The following is a 26,667-nucleotide window of genomic DNA, read 5'->3' on the forward strand; positions in this document are numbered from 1 at the left end:
GTCTATTATTTAATGTTTAGATGCAAGGGTATACAGGGCGTTCCTCACACAGGTTGTGCAGTAGGTGCCTGGCGTTGCAGAGGTGAGGAAAGACACGCTGTTTCCTTTATCCTGACGAAAGGACAGGACAAAAAGAGGCGACCAGCAGGAAACTCTGTAAGCTGAGTAGCAGCCTGAGGGAGACAGCCGTGGCGCATGAAGGGTGAGCAGTGGCGGGGCGTCTCCCGTGCAGGTGGGCTGATTCCAGGACTCACTGAACTTAAGGACGGCCCAGTGGAGCAGAGTCCGGCGGAGCCCCCGAGCGGGGAGGTGACCTGCACATTGAGAAGCATCCTGTATGAGGGGCAGGCTCAGGATTGGGCTAGGGAAGCATGTAGGGCCTCCTTAGGAGGGAACTTGGCAATTCGTTTGAATATTCATTTGCTATTCATTGAATATCTGTCCAAAGTTGCCGGAACAACTATTTCTTTAAAAATAAAAACCTTTTTTTTTGAGTAACACATGAATCAGAAAGAAGTATTTCCTAGTACAATATTCCTAGACAGCATTTTAGCAATTCGAGTTAAAAAATCTGAAACACTTGCCTACTTTTAGGCCAAGGATTCCATTTCTAGGAATTTAAACTCAGGAAATAATTTTCCAAGTGCACAAATTGATATATAAGAATATTCACTTACATTTCTAAAACGCCTTAAATTCTGTGCTTAAGACTAGTGTGGCGGCGGTCGCGGTTTAGTCGCTGAGTTGGTTTTGACTCTTGTGACCCTGCCAGGCTCCTCTGTCCATGGGATTTTCCCAGCAAGAATACTGGAGTGGGTTGCCATTCCTTTCTCCAGAGACTCTTCCCAACCCAGAGAATGGGGTCTCCTGCATTGCACGTGGATTCCTTATTGCTGAGACACCAGGAAGTCTGCTTGAAACTAGTAGATGTTATCAAATGTAATTTATACCTTAAGAGAGCTGATTTTTTTTTAAAGAAAAGAGTGCCTGATGTAGCAAAATATTAAAAATAATCTAATGTTCATTAATATGAATTGGTTAATACTTCCTGGTCCTCTCATTATAGAGCCATAACAATTTCTGAAATAGTTATTTTATTGACATGAGAAAAATCTGTAATATTTAGCAAGCAAAGATGAGTCAAAAAGAGCAAATATAATTTTATTTGTATTTATATTAGAAATTGAAACATATCCTATAGATATACATATAAAACAGACTAAGAATAGTCATTTTTTCCTGAGTGTTGAGATTCTGGGTAATTTTTACTCACTTCTTTCTACTTTCCTTTGTTATCTGATTTTTTAAAAAAATGAGCATCATGAAGCACTTTGTGTTAGAAAAACAGTAAAGTCATTACTGTGTTTAAACAGCAAACTTTAGCAGCAACAGAAAAGGATATTTTTGTGAGTTAAGTGCTGGAGTTTCAGCATGTCTTTAGGAACCACTGAATACGGCCCCCACCTCATTTCGAAAGAAAGGAGTGTTAGAATTAACATCTACTGTGACGACCACCTGTTCTGGAAAACAGGCCAGATGGCGTTTATCTTCTCTCTGATGTGCTTTAAGAGTGTGTTATTGGACCTTGTAGAAGCTTCTCGGTAGCAACAATTACAAAACATCTTTGCAACTAGGTCATTCCAATTATCTTCTAACAAAGAGGCAAGATATTTAAAAATGTCTGTCTCACAACTTATCCTGTCGATATAGAATGCATTTGTCCAAAGGAGTTCATGTTTATATCCATCCTCTCGTTTTTGTTGGGTAGGATGTTTTCAGTTTTGTAACCACATCGTCTTGCGTTTGAGTAGCTGACCCTGCAAGGCACAGGATATGATTAAGACACGCCCACAGACAATTACGCTACACTACATAGGACAGATTGGTTAAAAAAAAATCACATTGCAAGGTGAATAGCATTTCCAAGGTTTTGTTTTGTTAAGTCAAAGTTTACTGAAGGTGCATCACACGTTCATACGTTTCATGGACTGAACTTGAGTAATCATTTTTATTTTCGTAGCAAAAACGTCCAAAGACCTCAGTCTAACACAGATGACCTTCCATTTATATTGTAAATTAAAACAATAAAACCCAAGCCAGTGTAAATTGGTAGACCTTTTTGTTCAATGCTTCATCTTCTGTGCACAGATTCTTTTTATTACGGATTTTCCATGCTACAGATTTTCTGACTACTGGACTGTTAGAGGGGCTAAATGACTCAACTTAGGCATGGTTTAATTGGTGGCCATTCAACAAGTATGTTTTGAACACCTCTTGAAGTGCATACTTTGCAAATCCTGAAATTTGGTGCGGCATATAGGAAAGGATTAGGCACTAAATTCCAGCTCATCTTTTTTAAAAGTTTCATGAATTTTCTTAAATGTTCAGGTATTGAGGTGTCTTTACATCTGAGATTTACATCTCAGTGGGGTGTTCGTTCTGAAGTCTGCACCTAAGGTGAAAATCATATTTTGTCCAGGCTCATCTAAATCTGCCTGTCCAGCAGGGCATGGAGCATCCTCTCAGGACCCGGAAGTCCTGTCTCTTGTTGATTCCACTTTGTGTGTGGATGCTCGGTCGCGTCAGTCCTGTCCGTCTCTTTGCAACCCCATGGACTGTAGCCCGTCAGGCTCCTCTGTCCGTGGGATTCTCCAGGCAAGAACACTGGAATGGGTTGCCGTGCCCTCCTCCAGGGGATCTTCCTGACCCGGGGATCAAACCTGCACCTCCCGTATTGTAGGCGGATTCTTTACCCCCTGAGCCACCTCGGAAGTCCCTGATTCTACTTCAACTTCTCTCTTTCTCTAATCTAAAGAAATGTTTTCTACTCTAATGGGTTAGAAAGCAGGGCTTTTATTCATCATGTATTTCCCAAAGCTTGTTACTCACTAGTTGAACTTGCGTGTAAAATATAATAAAGCCTATTCAGTCGTATTGTTCCCTACAAAGGATTAATAATATTTTTTTGTTGGAACAAAAAGGTATGTTGTCCCTCTATGAAATTTAATTTACAGCTAGTAAGATATTTGCTACTTCAGCCTTTATGGAAGCATTTCCAAGTTCTATTTTTAATCCAGGTAATAGAACACCCATATATAATATAGTAGTGTCACATGTATGTAATACATTATAAATAATTACACATGTATTAAAACATGGCTGAAAATGTTTTAACTGAGAGAAGTGCGTGGATTGCTTATTTACCGTGAGCTGGGCTTGGCAACCAGTGATGTAGTAATCACATTTGGAGGAGAGTCAGGGTATAAAATGAAAATTTCAGTAGGGTGGAGAAACAGAGTTTAGTATTTTTAAAATATTTTCTAGCCTCTCACACACTATCTGCCTTTGAAGGGTTCACAAACTCCAGGCAATATTCAGTCCCGCGCTGGCTTGCCCCTTTCATCATAGACAAGTGAGGGCTGCCACGGTGCCTGGTTCTGCCCTTCTCCTGCGTGCCCGCGGCCATCCTGGCTTTTCTGACAGGGCACACTCCCTTGCTCTGTCTCCCTCACTGGACTTTGCCTTGCTGTATTTCCCAGGGCCCTCCTTGATCTCACCTCACCTACAGAGACCTGCGTGACCGTTTCTCATGGAGGTGACATTCTTCCTCCTTAGAAATTCCAGAGCAGTGGCCCATGGAAGAGGGCAGGTCTGGATGCCTCATGGTGAGCTGGTAGCTCTTTAAAAGCATGTTTTCCAGGGTTTTCCCCTAGAGTCTGATTTATTGGGTTCAGAAAAGGGAGTCATTGGGCATTGCTTGGGAATCTGTATTTCTAAAAGCTCTCCAGTTAATTCCAGTGGACCGTTGTGCTCAGAAAATCAGAAACATCCAGAGATCTTGCTTACTGGATGTTTAGCCCAGGCTCCCTGGTGGGGTTCATTATCTTTTTAGTTATTACCGCATCCTCCTAAATTGATTATAAATAACTCAGAGTCAGGGGTTATTGTTAATTTGCTGTGGTAGGTAATCAAAAAATCACTTGTTGCTGTTCAGTCGCTAAGTCATGTCTGACTTTTTGCCCCATGGACTGCAGCACACCAGGCTTCCCTGTCCTTCACCATCTCCTGGAGTTTGCTCAAACTCATGTCCATTGAGTCAGTGATGCCATCCAATCGTCTCATCCTGTGTCTCCCCCTTCTCCTCCTGCCTTCAGTCTTTTCCAGCTTCAGGGTCTTTTCCAATGAGTCAGCTTTTCGAATCAGGTGGCCAAAGCATTGGAACTTCAACTTCAGCATCAGTCTGTCCAGTGAATATTCAGGGTTGATTTCCTTTAGGATGGACTGGTTTGATCTCCTTGCAGTCCAAGGGGCTATCAAGAGTCTTCTCCAGCACCACAGTTCAAACACATCAATTCCTTGGCGCTCAGCCTTCTTTATGGTCTCATGTCCATACATGACTACTGGAAAACCATAGCTCTCGCAAACTATATGGACTTTTGTTGGCAAAGTGATGCCTCTGCTTCTTAATATGCTGTCTAGGTGTACTGTAGCTTTTCTTCCAAGGAGCAAGCATCTTTCAATTTCATAGCTGCAGTCACCATCCACAGTTTTTTGAATGCTGAGTTTTAAGCCAGCTTTTTCACTCTCCTCTTTCATCTTCATCAAGAGGCTCTTTGGTTCCTCTTCAATTTCTGCCATTAGAGTGGTATCATCTGCATATCTAAGGTAATCATTGTCAAATAAGGATTGATAAATGGATGGGTCTTAATGCACTGAACTCTTTCTAGGAGAATCTCTTAGAGTCTCTTAGCCTATGAGACATTATGAAATACTAAGGAAATTAATGGAGTCCTAAGGAAAAAGTAGATAATGGCAATAACTGAATCCCTTGCATGCCACTAGGTGAGTGTTCATTTTCACTCTTGAATTTTTACTTAAAAAAAGCTATGAGGCTCTGAATTTCTGCCATGTGTTTCTTTCAATCAAAGTAAATGATCTTTTAAAAATTTTAAAAACTGTTTCTACAAATTTCTCTCAAGTTATCCCTAACCAAATAACAGTCAAAGGATTTTATTTTTAATGAGTGGAGCTTTGAATCAGAAAACAAATATGCAGAAACCTATTAACGGGGCCAGTAAACTAGAATAAAAAGAAAGAAGTTTCCTACTACCAAAAGAGAACTCTCCTTTACATGAAAATGTGTGGAGGGAAAAAACAATGTGAGCAGGAATCTATCTTTAGTGGATAGCAGATTTAGACAAGAGACACAGATCAATAGTTTCTCAAACCTGCTTCTGCTTAGAACGCCAAGGAAACGGGCCAGTGTGCTTAGGAATGAACTCTTAGTAATAGTTACTAAATTACTATTTAGTAATCTTGCTGCATGAGAAGAATTATTAATTCACCCAATTAGCATTTGTATGTACATTATTCATTAACAGAACTCTCAGAATACATTTAGAATATCTAATTCATAGAATGTCCACTCTTCTGTCTTCTGCAGTGTGAGAGAGGCCACGGTTTTCAAGAAGAGCGACTACTTTAGAGACAAATGATTGCCGACGGCATGGGGCCGCTGGGGCGCTGGATGCTGAGGATCTGTGCTTGGGGACCAACCAAGATACGCGTTTAATTATTCTGACGTTCACAGGAGGCCAGGCCTACTGATCTAGCTGGAGTTTTAGAAGTTTCCCTAGTGCAGTGGTGGTGAACTGGTGGTGTTGATACTTGTCAGTCAGGGGTGAGTTTTGTTTCATTAATGGACTCTACCCAACCCTGTGTCCCCATCTACCCACCCACCCACCGGAAAGCCAAGACCCAGCATTTGTTGTGGCGACTAGACAGTGTCACGTGGGAGGAGCCGAAAGAGTCCTCATTTTCATTCTTCCCCAGCTCGGCCTCATTCTCTCCTTCTCATCCGCTGACAGCTTTACGTTCAGCTGTCAGTTTAGTTAAAAGCATTTTGGCAGGCAGTGTTTATGAAAGTCTGCAACAGCTAAGGAATAAACACCTGACCCAGGAAGAATTTTCACTGAAAATCCCTTACTCCAGAGCAGATTAACTGCTCATGGCAGGGAACACTGTACCCCCAAATCACTTCCAACCTGGTTATCTCAACTAACAAATCAATTTTTTTCTTTGGAAAAACAAAATACTTACTTGGGCAAAACATGCTTAAGAATTTATCTGTAAATTATATATATAATGTATAACGTGTAATGTATATGTGAGCATTGAAAAGGCTGTTGTGCCATCTGCATGCTTAATATATGCAATATATGTGCGGGTGTGTGTGGCTCTTTGTGACCCCATGGACTGTAGCCCACCAGACTCCTCTGTCCCTGGGATTTCCCAGGCCAGAATACTGGAGTGGGTTGCCATTTCCTCCTCCAGGGAATCTTTTGGACCCAGGGATTGAACCTGTGTCTCTTGCGTCTCCTGCATGGGCAGGCAGGTTCTTTACCACTAGGGGCACTGCACACACACACGCAGACACACACACACACACACACACACACACACGTTGTTACTTGGTCATTCAGTCATGTTCAACTCTTCGTGACCTCATAGACTTGCTTGCCAGGTTCCTCTGTCCTCCACTGTCTCCTGGAATTTGCTCAAATTCATGTCCATTGAATTGGTGATGCTATCTAACCATCTCAGCCCCTGCTGTGGCCCCTTCTTTGCCTTCAATCTTTCCCAGCATCAGGGTCTTTTCCAATGAGTTGGCTCTCTGCATCAAGTGGTCAAAATTTTGGAGCTTCAGCATCAGTCCTTCCAATGCATATTCAGGACTGATTTCCTTTAGGATGGACTGGTTGGATCTCCTTGCAGTCCAAGGGACTCTCAAGAATCTTCTCCAGCACCACAGTTCAAAAGCATCAGTTCTTCGGTGCTCAGCTTTCTTTCTGGTCCAACTCTCACATCCATACATGACCACTGGAAAAACTGTAGCTTTGTCTGTACAGACCTTTGTCAGCAAAGTGACGTCTCTGCTGTTTAGTATGTTGTCTAGGTTTGTCACGACTTTCCTTCCGAGGAGCAAGCGTACATGTGATACATACATTTCATATTCATGTATTGTGTTCTCTGTCCAATATTTTCAGCCTATGCCATTCCCCTACTCAAATGCTTTCTGGCCTCTTATCCCTTTGAGAATAAAATCCGAAGTCCCCACCATGGCCTGTGAAGCCAGAGGAGAGATCTTCCTCCTCATCTCTTGGATCCAGTGTTCCACTCTAGCTGTTATTTGTCCTGATTCAGCCACACTGACCTTTTCAATTTTTTCCCCTTTTCCTTGAACTCAACAAACTCATTCTTATCTTAGTATTTGCACTACTAGGTTTGTCTGCCTGGAATGCTTGCCCTCGTGATCTTTCTATGGCTGGCTCTTTTCTTTTCTGTAAATCTAGCTCTTAGTAATTCCCTGGCTGCCAGTGGTCAGGACTCCACACTTGCATTTCAGGGTTGACAAGTGTGAAGATTCTTGGTAGGAAAATAAAGATCCCATAAACTGTAGTGCAGGCCAAAAAAATAGAAAAAACTGCTCTCACCTGAAATACCACCCACTAGAGAGATCATTGGAGAAGGCAATGGCAACCCACTCCAGTACTCTTGCCTGGAAAATCCCGTGGATGGAGGAGCCTGGTGGGCTGCAGTCTATGGGGTCGTGAAGAGTCAGACATGACTGAGCGACTTCACTTTCACTTTTCACTTTCATGCATTGGGGACGGAAATGGCAACCCACTCCAGTGTTCTTGCCTGGAGAATCCCAGGGATGGGGGAGCCTGGTGGGCTGCCGTCTATGGGGTCACACAGAGTCAGACATGACTAAAGTGACATAGCAGCAGCAGCAGCAGAGATCGTCAGTCTTCCCAGGTGGGGCCAATGGTAAAGAAGCTACCTGGCAATTCAGGACATGTAATAGATGCAGGTTCGATCCCTGCGTCAGGAAGACCCCCTGGAGGAGGGCATGGCAACCCGCTCAGTATTCTTGCCTGGAGGATCTAATGGACAGAGGAGACTGGTGGGCTACATCCACAGGGTCAAGAGTTGGACATGACTGAAGTGGCTTAGTGCACACACACACACACACACCCCTTTACAAGTCTCTCTAAAGGAGCTACCCTGGCCCTTACACCTGGGCATGGGCCACCATCAGCTGGAGACATTTTTAAAGCCTCCGCCATGCCCAGCATTTCTGATTCAGGCACTTTGGCATGAGGCCCAAGAAGGAGCATGTGAAGAAGTTCCCTGGTGCTGCTGTTGCCGACCTGGAGATTTCTTTGAGAACTGTGGCTCTGACACGTTGCGTGCGTGCTCAGTGACTCTTTGTGACCCCGGGGACCGTAGCTCGCCAGGCTCCTGTGTCCATGGGGCTGTCCAGGCAGAGCACTGGAGTGGGCTGCCGTGTCCTCCTCCCTGCGCGTTGCCTTCTATAGCTCCAGTACCGAGAATGATGCCTGACACCTAACAGGTATTCCCTAAATAACTCTTGACTCATTCATTCAGTAAATCAGTTTGCTACCCATTCTATGCCAGATGCTGGTGAGGAGCCAGGGGACCAAGATTCATAAAGAAGAGCCCTTCTCTGAAGAGCTCATGAACTGTTGAGGAATACCACCCCCAACCAGCACACAATCTCGTATAACGGGGTAATTGCCGTAACAAACCCACTGTCACCTGACAATAGAAGTGGTCCTGGTTAAAGGCTGATTTTCCAACATTTGGGTAGAAATGAGTGAGTTCATGGAAGCATGTTCTTGATTGGTAGATTCATAATCTTTTAAAATCCCTTGTGCCTCTGGACATGAACATGGCCTTGATAACTGGGAAATGCTAAGGAGTGACTTGATTGGCAGTCTCTCAACAGAGCTCATTAAGAATTTGCTACTTAAAAATGACTTCAGATGGAAAAATTGACAAAGTTTTTTTCTTGTCTGCATTTAGGAGGCCTGGCAGAAATGAGTGTTTCAGTGTTAGCAATGGATTTTTCCAAGTTAATTATAAAACAAAACAAAACTCCAATTAAAAGAAAAAGAAATTTGGAGTTTTAATGTGACCAAGCAAAATAGAAATATTTAGACACAATATAGTTAGAACATCTAGCTGGTAAACTTTCATCAGTTTTGAAGGAAATATGAAACCTAAGTCAAATCCATCTTGCCCTTTTTCTTAAAGATCAATTGTGATTGAAACTTGACTACGTGTCTCCCTTGGAAAGGACAGATCTCCTTACATTAGAGGTCACTAGCTTTTTTCAGCCTGTGAACAAGCATTTTATTTCCTGCTTGGAAACAGAAGACAGAAAGACAAATCATTTTGTAAATAATCCCAAGAAGTCTTACTCTCTGGTTCCCATTTCCCAAATTAAGACTCTGTTTACTGTTAATTTTCCATAAGGATAAACAAATCGTAATGTTTTGAGTACATCAGAGGTATATAACACCAAACTCTATCACAAAATAAATTGGTGGGAAGATGCCTTTGTGTTTCACAGCAATTAGCTGCATGATTGGTTATTGTTTTGCTTTGAGTTTTACATTCAGAAAATCAAATTTGAAAATTAGGTTGGGAATAATGCAAGCCATTGGCTCCATTTATTACCAGTTACTTTTTGAAGCCTGTACTTATGCATAACACCCTTTGAATTTCAATGTCATGAGCAAAATTCCTGGGACGTTTCATTTCAAATTCTAACCTGGGGAAGAAATTCATTAGTTGACAATTTACCTTATGACTTTGGGCTGTTGTAATGAGAAAGTGGCATTAAAAAATTATTTGTTGAGCAATTGCTTTTCAAGGCCTTTGGTGTTTACAGAGCATAAAAGATGCATATGTTTATGAAAGATGGTTCACTGGAGATCAATTTAGGTACTCATATATTCATAGCCTCTGTGTTTTGGAAATTCTAATTGCCAACACCAAATTAAAGTCATCGATGTTTTAAAAAATGTGCTTACATTTTGTTATTGCCATGTTCTGCATATTGGATTATAAATATTTATATACCCAAGTGGAAATATGTCTCTTAGTGGCTCTGTAAGGTAGATATATAGAAAAGAAGAATGTTTCCAGCAAACTCAAAACAAAACCACCTCCACCAGCCAAAAAGCCACACTCATGATTCAGTCCTTCGAAATCAGTTTTTGCTTTGTAGCATTTTCCTTGCTCCAGAAAACCCCCATGGGAAAAGTAGACAAAGTAAATCTGAAGACAGTGGTGAAATGACAGTCTTCAACTATTGATACCATTTCTTTTGTTTAGCTGCTAATTCGTGTCTGACTCTTTTGCAGTCCTATAGACTATAGCCTGCCAGGCTCCTCCGTCCTTGGGATTTCCCAGGCGAGAATACTGGAGTGGGCTGCCATGTCCCCCTCCAGGGGGTCTGGAGTCCCCTGAAGCAGAGCCTCCTACGCTGCAGATAGATTCTTTACCACTGAACCATCAGGGAAGCTCAACTACCATAGCTTTGCTCAATAATGTATTGTGCACAGTGTCATGAAGATCTGACTTGAGAACCAACGTTCAGAAACATCAAAATGGTGTTATGCTCTCCATGTAATTCCCGGGGCTAATGTTTCCACTCCTGTAATGATTATTGCTTATGAAGGTTGCATGTTAATCATCTGACATGATTCACTTCTTTAATTAAGGGCCTCAAAAAACTGCCAGATTCCCAATTCACTTCAGGCCAAATTCCTCTATTTGGGTAAAACTAGGTGATGTGTTTCTGGGGGCTGAGGGTTTGGGATTCTGCTGTTTAGTTCATTTGAGAAAAAGCTCATTGAGAGGCTTTATCTCTCCCTGAGACTTGTAACAACAGCAACAACAACAATAATCATAAAAACTGTGGCCACTGACACAATGTTCCCAGCATGCCAACAATTATGTGTGTCATCTCGTTTAAACTTTGCCCCAACCTGAGGAAGTTACTATGCTGATACTTCATTTTTAGGAATGAGAAAATTTGTGCTCAGACGAGGTGTAAAATTTTCCATAGTTTCTATAGTTCATAAATGGTGTTGCCAGCATTTAAACACAGGTTTTAACCTCAGAGCTTGGTACAAACTACACCGCTTGTGACCTCACATTGTACAGCCAGTTAGGGATTTCACTATAATCCAGGAGATTTTGGATGGGTGGTTTTGAGCAATTTTCAAACAATTTGCACCATATGTCTCCAACTTTTTATAAAGTTCAGGAACCATTTGAAGGAAAAACATTCTTGCAGAACCCCTGTGTTGGCTTAAATTGCCTCTATTATAATGTTATTTAATAAACAAGCCAAACTATGACAGTCTTCTTATTTTATTTCTCATATACAACTATAAAACCACAACAGATTTACAAATTATTTTCAAGTGAAACTCTAAAACCAATAAAACTGAACTGGAAGACCTCAGCATAATAGATGTCATGATGTTTGCCGAATCCAGATTTCTGCTGGCAAAGTGAAAATGGGACAACAGCTAGAACCAAGGGTTTTCTAAGTTCAGTGTGCTAACGAACCCACCTGTCAAGGCAGGAGACTCGGGTTCGATCCCTGGGCTGGGAGGATCCCCTGGAGAAGGAAATGGCAACCCATTCCTTGCCTGGGAAATCCCATGGAGTTTTACCGGCTACAGTGCACAGTCACAGAGTTGGGCATGACTTAGCGACGAAGCAACAGCCAGGCCAAGTGTGTTTATAATAGTCCATGCCAGGTAATCACTCCATCCTCCCACCAGTTTTAATCTGTTTGAGCAGCTCATTTGTTTCATGGACTATGGCTTTTTATACCATCTGTTGTTATGAGTGAATTGTGTACCTGCCACATTCACTTCGGAGATTAAATTATAGTGGTATAAACAACCTCAGCTCAATCACACACATGTACTTTTATAGTGAGAGGGAATGGCAATCCTCAGATGTACGATGCCGAGTACAGATGTTACCGCCGCATCCTGAGTTTATGCCCCCTTCCTGAAACATACAGGAAGATTGCATGGTCCCCTCTGCATGAAGCTAAGTGTAGGGACGGGCATGATTTGGTCAAGGAGAAGCGAGCGGACGCAGTAAGAACCAGGGCACAGTGTCCCGTGTGCTCTTTCCAGCTGCAGTCAGTGGGGACACGTTCTGATATTTCCGTCCATCTGAAGCAGCCTCCATCACTCAGCCCACTCATAGACCTTTAGTGAGAAGTAGATGCTGATTGTCTTCATCACTGAGGTTTAGAAGGTTTTCGTTATAGCAACATAACTTAATCTCACTTGACTAATGCAGAAATCATCCACGTAATCCAGAATGCCCTGATGTTAATTTGGAGGGAGTTTTGTTATTATTTAACTGAAAGCATGAAATTTAAAAGATCTCGTGGGATCATTTTCAGCATTCCAGTGTATTCTAAAGGTTTCCTTAGAGTTCCTCAGCCTGCAGTTTGTAAACTATTATTATTTCTATCTGGACTGAATGAATCACAAACTGGAATCAAGATTACTGAGAGAAATATCAACAGCCTCAGATACATAGATGACACTGCTTGAACAGCAGAAAGTGAACAGGGACTAAAGAACCTCTTAATGAAGGTGAAAGAGGAAAGTGCAAAAGCTGGCTGAAAACTCAACATTCAAAAAACTAAGATCATGGCATCCGGTCCCATCACTTCATGGCAGATAGATGGGAAAACAGTGGCAGGTTTCATTTTCTTGGGCTCCAAAATCAACGTGGACGGTGACTGTGCCACAGAATTAAAAGACACCTGCTCCTTGGAAGAAAAACTATGAGCAACCTAGACAGCGTATTAAAAAGCAGAGGCATCACTTTGCCAACAAAGGTTCGTATAGTCAAAGCTGTGGTTTTTCCAGTGGTCATGTGTGGATGTGAGAGCTGGACCAGAGAGAAGGCTTGAAGAATTGATGCTTTTGAACTGTGGTGTTGGAGAAGGCTCTTGAGAGTCCCTTGGACTGCAAAGAGACCAAACCAGTCCATCCTAAAGGAGATCAGTCCTGAATGTTCATTGGAAGGATGGATATTGAAACTGAAGCTCCAATACTTTGGCCTCTTTGCAAAGAGCTCAATCTTTGGAAAAGACCCTGATGCTGGGAAAGACTGAGGGCAGGAGGAGAAGGGGACCACAGAGGATGAGATGGTTGGATGGCATCACCGACTCAATGGACATGAGTATGAGCAAACTCCGGGAGATAGTGAAGGACAGAGAAGCCCGGTGTGCTGCAGTCCATGGGGTTGCAAAGAGCTGGACACGACTTAGCGACTGAACAACAGTTCTTTCTATAGAGTACCGCTCTTTTATTTGTTTGTGACACTTAGTTTTGGCTGCACTGGGTCTGGTTGCCTTCTCCAGTTGTGGAGAGCAGGGGCTACCCTCTGGGTGTGGAGCACGAGCTTCTCACTGCGGTGGTTTCCCTTGTTGTGGAGCACGGGCTCTGGGGCTCACAGGATTTATTAGGTGTGGCTCTTGGGCTCCAGAGGAGGGGCTCAGTAGTTGGGGTGCATGGGCTCAGTTGCACCTCGGTATGTGGAATCTTCCGGGACCCAGGACTGAACCCATGTCCCCTGCATTGGCAGGCGGATTCTCACCCACTGTGCAACCAGGGAAGTCCTGCTCCTTCTTTTTAAATTACATTTTCCAATGGCACTTGGATATAGTCGCCTTTTTATTTAAAATTCTCTGAACAGTTATTCTCAGTCCCAGGGAACTGCTGGTTGACTCTAAACTGATTGGATCAAAGCAAATTCAATTTCCTGGCTGTCTACATCAGCCCACTTCATCTAGAGAAACCTTTTGTGTCTAGAACTTCAGAACACAAAGAGACAGATAACTACCCGGCGCTGAGTCCTCACTCTACTCCATGCTGGAGCTGGGTGTGGTCAGCACTCAGGAGTGATGGATCCCGCACCTATCTCCACCCACTCCTCTCTGGGAATCTGCGTAACCACGTTGCAGCTTCCCCTCCACCCAGCCGCGACCCTGTGACGCAGGCGGTCATATCTGAAGTCGTCTGGACGGGTTCTGGAACCGCTGCTGCTGCTGTATTAATAAAACTGGTCGCTTAGTCTGGCCATTCCTCACTTCTTGCTGTGACTACGGCGGTAATAGCTGGAACCACAGCAGCTGCATTTCGAGTCTGAGGAAAAAGCCAAGAGACTTTCCCATGTACAGCCACTGGAATAAGACCAGCGACTGTCTAGTTCCATTCTTCTTGTTACTTAAGAACCATAGACTTCAATTCAGACTCTGTACTCATCGCTGAAGGCAATCCAGCTGACCTTTACCTGCATTTCCTCACTAAACCTCATAGAATCCAGAGAGATGGTGTAGGGAAGGAGCAAATTAGATGGCGAGGTCAGGCTCTTTCGCCCCAGGGCCTCTCTCGCTCTCGCCCCACATTTTGTAAATAATGATTACGCAACAGCTGAGCGCGCTTACAGCACTTTGCACGCGCATCGGGGCACTCGCGTGGACGCGGGCTGCTCCTGTTATATAAGCTTCACCTGGAACATCCCTGGGGGGCTGCGTTATGTTGCGTCTGCTGCTATGGCTGCTTGCCAGCCAGGAGGGAATAAATGTGTCTGCAGCTCCGAGGACGCTTCGAGCTTTCTTCTAGCCTCTTAGGTGGTGCCTTGCCTCCCGTGGGTTCAGCGGACAGTGTGGACAGCAGAGTCCTGGCGTCGTGGACAGGATCAGCAACCCAGGCGGGTAAGGTGAGATTACACCCACGCCAGAGGCCAGAGAAAGGAAATCTCTATACCATCTTCCGGGACTGTATCGCGATCTAACTTTACAGCTTAAGCTGCATGAAGAGGGGACCTTGTTCGTCTTGGTCTCATCAGAGCTGATCATAACTCATCATCATTATATCTGGTAACATACCTGGAATAGGCTTCTCAGATGGCTCATTGGTAAAGAATCCACCTGCCAGTACAGGAGATTCAGGTTCGATCCCTGGGTCAGGAAGATCCCCTGGAAGAGGAAGTGGCAACCCATTCCAATATTCTTTCCTGGAAATCCCATGGACAGAGCCTGGCGGACTCCAGTTCAGGGAGTCACAAAGAGTCGGACATGACTCAGCGGCTAACAACAATAACAGCAAATACCTGGAATGTTCTCAGAGAAGTGTTAGATGAGTTACCAAAGGTCATGCAGAATTAAGGAAGAATTCCAATTCAGTATTATTATATAGTCTTAACCCCATCTTGCCAACATGAATACCTGACTCCCTATCAGAGACCTACTCCTAATTCCCACTTTGAAGGAATGAGAGTTGTACAGATATACACCATAGGATTATCCCTTTGGGGGAAAAATATCTCTTAGGAAAAACCTACTGTACAAAAGCTTTTTCAACATTACAAAAGCCATCACCAAACACTAAGATATTCTAATTAGCAAATTCCTCGTGGCATCATTCAGACACCCAAAGGAAAGAGAGGAGCCAGGGATGTTTGGGAAATTTTCCTCAGGGAAGAGGTTGGGGAGGAGGAGAAATCTCAGCCTGCTAATTAAAAGAATGAGCTTGAGCTAAAGAGCCATGTGGGACTGTTGTCGTAGTAACGCCACCCAAGTAAGAAAGCATTTCTGAGTTGCTAATCAGAAAGAAAACCTCTTGGTCTAAGAAAGTGTTGCTTGTGATGCAAGATGCCAAGTCTTCAGGCCCAAGCTTGGGAGATTTTGAAGCATTTATACCATGTCAGTCATCCCACTCCCCAGGCACAGACAGGGAAGATTGCTTATAATGTTATGCAAATAGCCAGGAGGGAGAAAAACACAAGGTAATTTTCCAGCATCATTTGTTAATGTTATTAAAGGTCATAGCAAAGAAAATAATTGGAAAGATTCACCCTAACAGTCATATCTCCCCTCATTACTTTTGGGTAGTTAAGAAATTTTTTAAGATTTAAGTAAATATGTCATATTAAAATCGTGATTAGAATTCATTAAATATCAGTTATCTGATCTCCTTAGTTAGCTGTTGTTGTGTAACAACTCTCCTCCCCCAAACACAGTGACTCAGTGAGCATTTGCTATTGACTATGAGGCTAGAGGAACCAGAGCTCAAATTGCCAACATCCACTGGATCATCAAAAAAGCAAGAGAGTTTCAGAAAATCATCTGCTTTATTAACTATGCCAAAGCCTTTGACTGTGTGGATCACAACAAACTGTGGAAAATTCTTCAAGAGATGGGAATACTAGACCACCTTACCTGCTTCTTGAGAAACCTGTATGCAGGTCAAGAAGCAACAGTTAGAGCTAGACATGGAACAACAGACTGGCTCCAAATAGGAAAAGGAGTACGTCAAGGCTGTATATCATCACCTTGCTTATTTATCTTATATGCAGAGTACATCATGAGAAATGCTGGGCTGGAGGAAGCACAAGCTGGAATTAAGATTGCTTGGAGAAATATCAATAACCTCAGATATGCAGATGATACCTCACTTATGGCAGAAAGTGAAGAAAAACTAAAGAGCATCTTGATGAAAGTGAAAGAGGAGAGTGAAAAAGTTGGCTTAAAGCTCAACATTCAGAAAATGAAGATCATGGCATCTGGTCCCATCACTTCATGGGAAATAGATGGGGAAACAGTGGAAATAGTGACAGACTTTATTTTCTTGGGCTCCAAAATCACTGCAGATGGTGACTGCAGCCATGAAATCAAAAGACTCTTGCTCCTTGGAAGAAAAGTTATGACCAATCTAGACAGCATATTAAAGAGCAGAGACATTACTTTGCCACCAAAGTCTGTCTAGTCAAGGCTATGGTTTTTCCTGTGCTCATGTATGGATATGAGAGTTGGACTATAAAGAAAGCTGAGCACTGAAGAACTGATGCATTTGAACTGTGGTGTTGGAGAAGACTCTTGAGAGTCCCTTGGACTGCAAGGAGATCCAACCAGTCCAGCCTAAAGGAAATCAGTCCTGAGTATTCATTGGAAGGACTGATGCTGAAGCTGAAGCTCCAACACGTTGGCCACCTGATGCAGAGAACTGATTCATTGGAAAAAACCCTGAAGCTGGGAAAGACTGAAGACAAGAGAAGAAGGGGGCGACAGAGGATGAGATGGTTGGATGGCATCACTGACTCGATGGGCACGAGTTTGAGTAAACTCTGAGAGTTGGTGATGTACAGGGAAGCCTGGCATGCTGCGGTCCGTGGGGTCACAAAGAGTCGGACATGTCTGAATGAAATGAACTGAGCTGAAAGAGGCTATGGATCAGATGGGTAATTTTGATCCTTGTAGAATTTGGTTGATTTCAGCTGAACTTATTGCTGTGTCATCTACACAACAAGTCAGTGGCTCTGATGGTTAGATGGGCTCAGTTGTATAGGGCTTTGTTGGCTGGTCCAGAACGGCATTGACCAGAACAGTTGGACTCTCCTTAATGTCATCTCTCGTCTGCTGTTGGTGTGATCCAGGCCTGTTCCCATGCTGGAGGCAGTGTGTGTGTGTGCGTGTACACGCACGCGCTTAGTTGCTCAGTCGTGTCTGAATCTTTGCGACCCCAAGGACTATAGCCCACCAGGTTCCTCTGTCCATGGGATTTCCCAGACAGGAACACTGGAGTGGGTTGCCATTTCCTCCTCCAGGGGATCTTCCAGACCCAGGGACTGAACCTGCATCCCTTGCGTCTCCTTCACTGGCAGGCGGAACGTTCACTGCTGTGCCAGCTGGGAAGCCCAGGAGGCAGCACCCCGCGAAAGGGAGCGATGTTAGGGCCTCTTGATTGGTCTTTAGCACTGTTCATCTTATAGCTCCTGGTCATTCTTTGCTCAGACTTGTGGAGTTTTTCTCTATGCCTACATGGCTTATCATTCTGAACAGACGCAGGTGTCCCCTGTGCACGTGTCTGGAGCTCTTTCTCCATAGCCGTCTCTTTTCTGGAACTCCGCTGTGTCCTCCAGCAGCCTCCGCCTTCCTGAACCTCAGTCTTCACCTTCTCACCACAGTGAGATCACCGTGCTCTTCCCATCCCCTGTCTTTTTTTTTTTTTTTTTTTAATATTTATTGATTTGGATGTGCCAGGACTTAGTTGTGACAGGCAGGACTTAGTTCCCTGACCGGGATCGAACCTGGGCCCTGCATTGGGAGTGTGGCATCTCAACCACTGCACACCAGGACGTCCACATCCTGCCTTCTTGAGCGTCAGTCCAACGTGTGCTTGTCAAGCCAGAACTGAGACTCAGCTGACTTCCCGCTCTGTTGGCAGAGCTGATTAAGATGGGAGTCTTTTCAGTGAACAAGCTGCGTCACCTAATCACTCCTCTCTGCATGACTGAGGAGCCATTCAAATATTCAACATTTTAAAAGTCAAATTTCACAGTGGTAGAAACAAACATGGAACCTAATTCTCCTAAGTAGTTGTTGCTATTATTTTTAATGTATTTTAATAAGGAAATGGATTTACCTTAGACATTTTTTTTTCTTTATGAATTTTCTTAACTTTGGGTTAGAAATATGGTTAAGTTTGACATTTCTTCTGGGGCATACCCATCCTCACCAACTTATTCCTCCTTACAGTGCCTGCTGTGGGGATTATGCTTCTGAGACATCAAAAATAGCGTGATGGCGATAGTTCTCCAGCCATAACTCCTAAAAGAGCACCAGTCACACTGCAAAACTTAAGAATGTGAGGAGGATGAGAGAGCGGTCCTTGCTTTTCTTACTTTCGTATTTGGGTTAAGTTTTTAATATAAGTCCTTACTAATAAAGTTCTTAATGGAAGTTAGCATACATATCTAGACAAACTGATTTTTTCCCCTTAACTCACAGTGAATTTGAAAATAATGTTCGTGACCCCAGGCTCAGTTTTTATGGGTATGTTTCAATTCACGGTCCAGTGGAACAGAAATATGAATCACTTGCCACATCAGTGCACTAATGAAATGTTACATCACTGAATTGCCCAGAAATGGCCCCGTGCTCATCCATGGACCATCTCACACACACACACACACACACACACACACACACACACACATGGAATCATGTGCTTAGGAAGGCAGAAATCTAAGCCCAAAGCTTAATCTGATCCATTTTCTCCTTTGTGAAGAAGACATCTGGCTCCCTATGGAGAAGCAGGGGGGTGACGTGTGATGGGGGTAGGTGGCAATTTCAGATTGATGGCCGACCGCAGCAGGAACACGGAAAGAAATGATGGCCGGTTCCGCTTATTAATCATTTCTCGACAGCCTGCCCTGATAGCACCATTTTTATAGCTCTGCGGTAAATTCCGTTTTCAGACTGCGGTCACTCAGTTATAGATCATCCGTGTTTGTAACATTTCTCCCAATCTTCAATACAAAATCCAGAATCAAGAAGGGGCCAGGAGAAAGCCAGGTGGCTGCAGGAATGCAGTTTCAACGAATTGGGAGCCTTCTGTCAGCTTTGATTTTGAATTAAATGCAAACACGATAATATTAAAAACACAACCAAAGGCCATTGCTTTTGAAGAGAGAAATAAAAGACACGCACAGAGTAAGAGATAAGCTCCCTTTCTTACTGATAAGGCTGCTCCACGCCGTGAAATTTACGGTCGCCTCACTGCATCCGCGAGTTGTGCACGCGCGCATTCACCCAGCTAGTGAACCTGTTTCTGATTTTTGGCTGGTTGAGCCTGTAGGCCCCATATGGTTGAACTTAGAGGGCAACTCTCCTAAGCCATTATAAGGAACTTGAGCACCTGTGGGTTTTAGCGTCTGCAGTGGGTCCTGGAGCGAATTCCCTGGGATATGAAGGCGAGAGGGTTGGTAGGTGGTTTTCTTCATAGAGGAGTTAAATGAGGAAGACTGTCTTTGGCACTGAATTGGTCTCCCCAGTGACCCTTATAGATTCCGTCTTTCTGGTGGCTTCCCGTCCCCCTTCTCAGATCAGTTTCCATCTCCAGTGTTAGATTGTTTCTGTTGGCTCAAGCCCGGTGTAGGCGGAGCTCCCTGATAAAGCACCTGGAAGGTCTCTAGATTCTAGAACCTGCCCTGAATGGGGCTCCTCTTTCTCTGGCCCCAGGATTCTGAGTGTGGCGCCCCCAGCTCAGGGCCCTCTATCACTGTAGCCATAAACACCCTCCTTTCTGGAGTGCTCGCTGCAGCAGGCTCTCTGCACAGGCACAGATGTGTTCCCTCCTAAAGGAGGCAGCGGTGTGAAGCTCTCCCCGGAAGCTCTGCAAGACGCCGGTGACTGGAGCAGGAAGGCAGGAGTGGCTGTGACCTGTGCATTGAAGGGCAGGTGCCCCTATGGGCCACTGGGGGCCAATTCCTTTGGGACCTGGGGCGGGGGGTGGGGAGTATGCATAAGGCAGGGCTGTCCCCCCAAGAGGCCAGGAAGCGGTGGCTTTGTTTCAGGGTCATTTCTGGGGAGATCTTCCCCAGTCTGGCTCTTTCTCATGTGTGTGCCAATCACATGCCCAGGCAGGAGACGCCCACCAGGCCAAGAGACGGCAGTCAGCTGTAGGTGTGGGTGCTGCAGGCTTTACTGGCCTGCAGAGTAGCCGGGATGATGTGAGCGGGCTTTGGGCAGTGTCTGCTCTGGCCTTTCCCACATCATCTCCTTAATCTTGCCGATGACTGTGAGGTCCATCGTACTGCCTCCATTTTACAGACAAGCAAACCAAGGCTGGGGGTTGGTGTGGCCTGCACACGGGTGGCAGAGTCGCAACTTAGACTTGAGTCTGTCTGTTTCCTGAAGCCCTGCCAATAACCCCCAGACTATACTGCCTCTCCTAAGGCCACACCACCTCCGGCCAGCCCTGTAACCTCTACACCCCACGGCCAGGACACACACAGATGTGAGCTGTCTGCCCTTCAGCCTCTCCAGGAGCCACCCAAGACGTCCAGAACTCACCTTCACCACAGACACCATCCGAGGATTTCCCGTCTTCCATTTTCTCCTCAAAAATGTCTTTTTTCCCCTCCAAATATCTACATGGCTCTTCTCTTTACTTGCTTAAGGCCTTTACTCAGATAATGCCTTCTCACTAAGACCTTCAAAACCATCCCATTTAAAAGCATGAATTTAAAAGCATGTAAATTGGTATGGCCACTATGGAGAATGGTATGGCCACAATGGAGAACAGTGTGGGAATTTCTCAAAACACTAAAAATAGAACTACCGTATGACCCAGCAGCACCGCTCCTGGGTATATATCCCCCCAAATCCCCAAACACTAATTCAAAGAGTTGCATGAGCCCCAGTGTCCACAGAGCATCATTCACAGTTTCCAAGGCATGGAGACCACCTGAGTGTCCATCAGCTGATGAAGGGACACAGACACCAGGGCGCATGTGTACACACATGATATAAATACACAGTCTCATCAGCTGAAGAAGGGACACGGACGCCAGGGCGCATGTGTACACACACGATATAAATACACAGTCTCATCAGCTGATGAAGGGACACGGACGCCAGGGCGCACGTGTACACACATGATATAAATACACAGTCTCATCAGCTGAAGAAGGGACACGGACGCCAGGGCGCACGTGTACACACATGATATAAATACACAGTCTCATCAGCTGATGAAGGGACACGGACGCCAGGGCACACATATGTGTCCGTTCTTTCCCAGGTTCCCGGGTGGCTCTGAGACCTGCCAGTGCAGGAGATACAGCACATGAGGGGTCGATCCCTGGGTCAGGAAGATCCCCTGGAGGAGGAAATGGCAACCCCCTCCACTATTCTTGCCTGGGAAAACCCATGGGCAGAGAAGCCTGGCGGGCTGCAGCCCGTGGGGTCACGAAGAGTTGGACACACTGAGCAGCACATGTGCACGCACACACACAGACATGCACGCACGCACACACACACACACACACAGATGCACGTGCACACACGTGCACACACGTGCATGTACAAACACGGATGCACGTGCACACACACGGACACACACATGTGCACACATGCACACATATGCATTCGCACACACACACACACACACACTGGAACACTACTTGTGCTGTGCTATCCTTAGTCGCTCAGTCATGCTCGACTCTGCAACCCCATGGACCTCGCCTGCCAGGCACCTGGAATACTACTTACTCAGCCATTAAAGCAAAGCGAGAAAGAAATGTTGCCTTTTGTGACAGTGTGGATGGCCTTGGAGAGCACTGTGTTTAGTGAGATAAGTCAGATGGAGAAAGATATACTGTATGATATCACTTATATGAGGAATCTAAAAAATGCAACAAGCTAGGAAATATTAAGAAAAAAAGCAGACGCATAGAGAACAAGTTAGGGCTACCAGTGGGGAGACGGAAGGGAGGAGGGCAAGGCAGGGGTAGGGGCTTAAGAGGCCCAAACCCTCAGGTATAAACTATGCCGCAAGCACACTCTGTACAACATGCATCAGAACACTCTTCCCCTCCTGACCCTTCAGCATCGCTCAAGCAGCTCAGCTCAAGCATCACTTCCTTGGGGAAATCTTTGCTGACGCCACTGTGCCCTCCACTTCTGTTCTGGATCAGATTCCATATTCACAGACTGTTTCTTTCAACATGACGTTTCTCTTACTTAGATGCCAAACTCTCATTCATGTGATTACATGATTATTAAATCTCTTCTTCCTAAACTGAAACTGTCATCATCTTTATCTCCACCATTTGATCCTGGCTGATGCCAGCCTGGCTCATTTCTCAGTCCCCAGCCTCTCAACGGTAGCAGCACCACCCTAACGCTATTCTGACAGGTCCCTGCTCGTGGGCAGTCGAGTCTGACTCTTTCCAACCCTCTGGACTGTAGCCTGACAGGCTCCTCTGTCCATAGGATTTTTCTGGCAAGAGCACTGGAGTGGGTTGCCATCTCCTCCTCCAGGGAATCTTCCCGACCCAGGGATTGAACCCTGCTCTCCTGTGTCTCCTGCCTTGGCAGGTGGGTTCTTTACCCACTGAGCCATAGGGGAAGCACCCTAACCATGAGCATCTCTATATACAATATTTTTCACTACAGTTGAGGTCACCCCATGGATGCTGAAGGCCAAGCCACGTAAGATCTGTAGAGAAGGTTCTGCTTTGCTTTTCAGTGAGCTATTTCCTCCCTCAGCAGAGCTGAGCTAACTTGTTAGATCCTGGCCTCAACTGCACCCATCAATAATTAAGTAAAGTATCTCACAGACCTGCATCTTTGGATTCGCTTTTGAATTCCTAGAGGGGGAAGGTATTTAATGAAACAGTCAAAGAAAAGTCACTTATCCTTCAAGTTGCATTTCAAAGAGACTTTGAATGAGCACATACAAGATCACCAAGGCGAATGATGTGTTTGGGGAGATGCAGTGACTGGATTCAGCTCCTCAGATTGTATATAATGCATTTAACTTTTTATAGAACAAAATATAAATTGAGAAATAAACTCAGCTTTTCTGTTGAGATGTGACTATTTTTTTCATCAAGACTTTCTATGAATTTATATGAGTTGATTTATATCTTTAAAAAGATATTTAAACATTTATTTATTTCACTGTACCGGGTCTTAGTTGCACATGGCCTCTTCGTTGTGGCTTCAGTTCAGTTCAGTTCATTCACTCAGTTGTGCCCGACTCTTTGCGACCCCATGGACTGCAGCACACCAGGCCTCCCTGTCCACCACCCACTCCTGGAGCTTCCTCAAGCTCATGTCCATTGTGTCGGTGATGCCATCCAACCATCTCATCCTCTGTCCCCTTTTCCTCCTGCCTTCAATCTTTCCCAGTATCACGGTCTTTTCCAGTGAGTCAGCTCTTCACATCAGGTGGCCAAAGTATTGGAGTTTCAGCTTCAACATCAGTCCTTCCAATGCATATTCAGTGTTGAATTCCTTTAGGATGGACTGGCTGGATCTCCTTGCAGTCCAAGGGACTCTCAGGAGTCTTTTCCAGCACCACGGTTCAGAAGCATCTGTTCTTTGGCACTCTAATTCTTCACTGTGGTGTGCAGGGTTTTTAATTGTGGCGTGCAAACTCTTAGTTGTGGCACGTGGGATCTAGAGTCCTGTCTGGGGATCAAACCCAGGCCCCCTGCATTGGGAGGTGGATTCTTAACCACTAGACTACCGGGGAAGCCCTGGGAACATCATTCTCACCTCTTCCTGGGATAATACTGACTGCCCTTCTCCTTTGGCCTTACTTCCTGCCTTTTCCCCCCTGCAAATCAATTACAAACATTTGACTAGGATTGTATATTTATCCCTCACCAAGAGCCCCCTTCGACCATTTCCAGACCAGGCCTTCCTTTGCTGCTGTCGAGTAGACTGTAAGTACACACCCGACTGTTGGTTTTGAATCTGCGTAACACATACGCGTGTTGGGATTCATTATATTGAACACGTAAGCCGACGGCAATTTGCAGAGCCATATGTTTACAAATCACGTCTGAAGTTAAGCTGTTATCATCTTTATTATAGCTCAAAATGATCTGGCATTAAATCCATCCGTCCTCCATGTGTCTGGTAATAAAGCTTTCTTGGAATCATATAACACTTCAGTCTCTCCCATGAGGCATTCCTGCTGTGGCCGGCTGGGTGCAGAGGCTGAGGGTTACTTGTTTATATGTTCTGCTCCCAGGGCGGCAAGCCTTGCCTTTGAGCTGTACACCCTGAGAAGGTCCAGCTTTTGCTTGGGTGGAAAGCCAAGCCAATAGTTAGAACAAATGATTAAATACAGCGTGGTGCTGCCAGCCAAGGGTCAGATCATTAAACAGGGGGCACGTGGAAAGACAGCTTTAGACTAGTACAAAGAACGTATTTGTCTGAGAATAAGGGGACCAGAATTCTCATTCTTGTTGTGCAGCAGGTCATTCTGCGACTTGTTCTCTCTGCTCCATTTTCTCATCTGTTTTATATGGAGATAAATCTGGCAAATTCTAAAGCCCTTTTTATATACAATTTACAGAATGTATTGGGAGATTAACCAGCTCTTCTGAATGCATCCAAAAATAAATGTCAATAGATGGAATTATTTTTGATGAGATGTTATGCAGTCACTAAAATAGAGGTTTTAAAAGAGTAACTAATAACATGAATATCTGCTTTATTGACTACGCCAAAGCCTTTGACTGTGTGGATCACAATAAACTGTGGAAAATTCTGAGAGAGATGGGAATATCAGACCACCTGACCTGACTCTTGAGAAACATGTATGCAGGTCAGGAAGCAACAGTTAGAACTGGACATGGAACAACAGACTGGCTCCAAATAGGAAAAGGAGTACGTCAAGGCTGTATATTGTCACCCTGCTTATTTAACTTATAGGCAGAGTACATCATGAGAAATGCTGGGCTGGAGGAAGCACAAGCTGGATTCAGGATTGCTGGGAGAAATATCAATAACCTCAGATATGCAGATGACACCAGTCTTATGGCAGAAAGTGAAAAGGAACTAAAAACTCTCTTGATGAAAGTGAAAGAGGAGAGTGAAAAAGTTGGCTTAAAGCTCAACATTCAGAAAACGAAGATCATGGCATCTGGTCCCATCACTTCATGGGAAATAGATGGGGAAACAGTGGAAACAGTGGCTGACTTTATTTTTCTGGGCTCCAAAATCACTGCAGATGGTGACTGCAGCCATGAAATTAAAAGACGCTTACTCCTGGGAAGGAAAGTTATGACCAATCTAGACAGCATATTCAAAAGCAGAGACATTACTTCGCCAACAAAGGTCCATCTAGTCAAGGCTATGGTTTTTCCAGTGGTCATGTATGGATGTGAGAGTTGGACTGTGAAGAAAGCTGAGCACCGAAGAATTGATGCTTTTGAACTGTGGTGGTGGAGAAGACTCTTGAGAGTCCCTTGGACTGCAAGGAGATCCAACCAGTCCAACCTAAAGGAGATCAGCCCTGAGTGTTCATTGGAAGGACTGATGTTGAAGCTGAAACTCCAATACTTTGGCCACCTGATGCAAAGAGCTGACTCATTTGAAAAGACCCTGATGCTGGGAAAGATTGAGGGCAGGAGGAGAAGGGGACGACAGAGGACGGGATGGTTGGATGACATCACCGACACAGTGGACATGGGTTTGGGTGGACTCCGGGAGTTGGTGATGGACAGGGAGGTCTGGCGTGCTGTGGTTCATGGGGTCACAAAGAGTCGGACACGACTGAGCGACCGAACTGAACTGAATGACATGAATCATATACAGGAAAATAATTCCCCAAACCATAGAATCCCGGCTTTTATAAAAAAGAAAATATATGTAGGTAGGAAAAGAGGGACAAAGATTTTAGCAGTATGTATTTCTGGATGATTAACTTGTTGTGGTTCTACTTTCATTCGTAAATTCTGGTGTGTTTTTTTTTCAAGATTTCCAAAATCTGTCAAAATTTCTTTGATTTCTTCTCATCACCTCTCAGATCTGAATCTTTGTCAGATGTCCAGACCTTGGTCTCAACTGTGCACACCCATGCTCCTTCCCACCTTCTCACAGTAGATGTTTGTAAAATCCTCTTACATGGCATGAAGTGAAGTTTGTCAGTAACATAACTGTACATGCAAGATAAGCACAATGCTGTAACTATAATGAGAGAGAAATAAAAGTAGAATAAATCTCGATGAAAATAACATGCCTCTTAAAATAGAAATGCTTGAACTTGATGACCCTGGAGGTCACAGTGAAATCTCCCGACGTTTGTCACAGATGGCAGCAGCATGGACTTGGCAGCTTCCAGTACAGGCCGACTCAGACGGGTGGGCAGTAACTCAGGTACCATGATCTAAATGATTATCTGGGGTAGACAGATTTTGCAAAAGAGGAAAATTTAGTAA

Source organism: Budorcas taxicolor, chromosome 13 (assembly GCF_023091745.1).
Source record: "Budorcas taxicolor isolate Tak-1 chromosome 13, Takin1.1, whole genome shotgun sequence".
In the NCBI taxonomy this organism is placed as follows: Eukaryota; Metazoa; Chordata; class Mammalia; order Artiodactyla; family Bovidae; genus Budorcas; species Budorcas taxicolor.